A 2,933-nucleotide genomic window follows, 5' to 3' on the forward strand; every position below is an offset into this window, starting at 1 on the left:
AAAAGTAACGCAAATACGATGGAACAATAGGATGAACGCTTCATTTTGCCATCTGTAAGCAAAACGTATGATCAAAATACACCCCAGCATGTCTCATAAAGTTAGACGCTGGGTTGAGTCCAACAGACAGTGATATGTACAATACGTGTAAAAATATGACAAAACTTGTGGGAAAATTTGAAGAAAAAAATTGAAGCCCATTTCTCTGTTTTTGTTGCTAAAGTGTCTGTGTTTACAAAAGAAAAATCAGAAACCTAAATCAGTGACCCCCCACCCCCCACCTAACTGGCAAAATTTAGTCTAAAGGATTCTCATCTATAAAGACAGGTACAGTAAGTGATGAGAATAATAATATAGGAGGGTAGACCTACATTGTAACTGTGCTAACCTCTTGAGAGTGGCCCATGAAATGAAACCATTCCTCGTTTTGCTGGAGGCCGTGAATCCCCCACTCTCAGAGCTCCAGTTTAACCCATTAAAATGCTACCCGCAGATCCTCGCTTTGTGCAGTTAGACCCTAACATGAGTGCAAAATCAGCCTGTATGGACACGTTGTACCGAGTGCCGCCTGATGGCGATCATCTGTGATCATCATTTTGGATTTTTGTAAGAAAATCCCAGGTTCGTCATCTCGCTCAAGAAGTTAGAACTGAAGTGCTTTCTGTACAGTGGGACGCCATGGACAGGGTGTACCAACCGTTCTAAGATCATTCCAAAATACAACTACCTTAAAATGAACATAATATGGGCGCTTTAAACATACTATGGAGTCTAATAGCCACAGACTCATGCACTTAAATAAAAATGTATTGTTCACTCTAAATGGAGTCTCTCCTGATTGAAATCTATGGCCTTTTAGACCTATATTATATCATGTTTTCAATGTATGAAAATACACAGGTGTCAAAGTCCCTCTGTTCTGAGGATGGACTGTATATTTTTATTTAAAACAAGGTGAGTCAGATCATCTTTTAAATCTCACATTATTATTCTGTATCATTATCATGACATAAAGTCACCAATGTGAACCTCCAGTTAAAGAATAGGAATTAAAAGGAAAGAAAAAACTGGAAAACGCCATCTCAATGGTCTGTTTTGAAATTCTGAAGAAATTTTTTTTGCGGTGTGAATATATGAATTAGAAAGGGTCAGCCGTTATAAAATAACATACAATAACAATAACATTTGGCAGCTCCCACTACGCATTACTTTTGTTTTACTGTTATAATTCAGCTGTTCAGTGGACCTTACCATATGCAATGCAAAATGGAAAAAAAGTCCCTTTTTGTTTTGTAAAATCAACGGTTGTGGTCAGCCATACAAGACGAACACATGCTGAATTAAACTATCATTATCATGTTAAATAAAATATCTGACCGGGGCAATAAGCAGGATACCTTTCTCTTCTATGGGATTCAACTCCTGCTCGTTTAAAATGAATATAAGAGCGTGTCCTGAAATAGGAAAATAAATATAAAAGGGGTCAGTTAAGCCACTAGAGGGAGCGTAACGCCATGATTTACATCAAAAGTGCTCTGAAACTGTGAAGAATGCCCCATTTTACCCAGCCATCTGCACTCCGTAGCTTTTGTAAAAAGCTATTTTGATGCTCTTCTTGAACTAGTTAAACAGCTGAAATGACAAAAAAAAAGAAAAAAAAGAAATTGAGAGCTTGATCTCAGGGTGAGCTTGTGGAGCATCTGTAACTATCTGCCTGTCATCTAAAACAGCATGTCAAATAAAAAAAAACACAACCTGGCGTTGGCAGCTCCATCCATCATGAGTCCCACCACAAACACTGAGCATCAATCTGTGTTGTGGACAGGGTCCTCATTAGGACATGGATGTTCTGTGCTTCGATGGTGAGATATGTATTTTGTTCACTGTTGGGAGAGGGAGAGAGGGAGGTAAGAACGGCAAATTCAATTTCACACTCGACTGCGTTTCGGAGAGGTGAGCGGCGGCGGCGGCGGCGGCGGCCATCTTGATCTGTCCATCAGCTGTGGCTGCATCATGACTCCTGTCAGACTAACCGATCGACGGGGGCCAACGAGCACGACCACATGGATGATGTGGCTATTGGAGCAAGAAACTACCCACCCACTGGGTCAGGAATCCCAGCATGCACTGTGTTCTCATGACATCTCTGTCTGCAGAGGTGGACAGCAGATCTGAGCTCATCCACCAAATCTTCAACTTCAACTGTCTCCAATGAATAATAATTTAGGCCATGAGGAACTTTTAGCCAAGCACAATTTTTTTGATTCCTTAATAGAAATGACTGAGGATCATTTCTTTTTAATTATAGATTTTTCATTGCTCTGTTCCTGATTGATGAGGGAATACTCATAAATGAGGAGACCAATTATTTACCTTTTGGGATAGTTTCTAGTAGGGCTTCACAATGTTTTTTTAAATTTTTTTTTTTTTTAAGTGTCATTGCAATGTTAACTGGCGCAATAAACACATTGCAAAAGGCAATATTGCAAAAGACACTCAAAAAAGAAAATCTTCAACTTCAAAATCTGACCATTGCTGTTGTTTCAGATCAATTTAAAGGTGCCCTGCCACACAAAACAGTTTTTACTTGCATTTTTTTTTTTTTTTTTTTTAAATATGTTAGGTCCATGTGTGTGTGTGTTATGTAATGAATGTGAAGATGAACTGCTACCTCCTCTGTGAGCTCTAGCCACTGAAAAGAAATAAGAGGAGAAATCAGGCCAATCACAACAGCTGGTCAGTCTGACGTCATGTTGTCTGAGCTCATTACTATTCATGAGCTGGGTAAAGGATGCTGATAGCCAGGCTCTCATTGGCTAGCTGTTAGCCAACCAGAGTCAAGCAGCTTAGTTTTGTTGAATATTAATGAGAACTGGCCCAAATGGAGGTGAGTTGTCCTGCAGGCTTTCTATACCACGCTAGAATGGCTTGAA

The sequence above is a fragment of the Etheostoma spectabile genome, unplaced genomic scaffold, assembly GCF_008692095.1.
Source record: "Etheostoma spectabile isolate EspeVRDwgs_2016 unplaced genomic scaffold, UIUC_Espe_1.0 scaffold273, whole genome shotgun sequence".
Taxonomy (NCBI): Eukaryota; Metazoa; Chordata; class Actinopteri; order Perciformes; family Percidae; genus Etheostoma; species Etheostoma spectabile.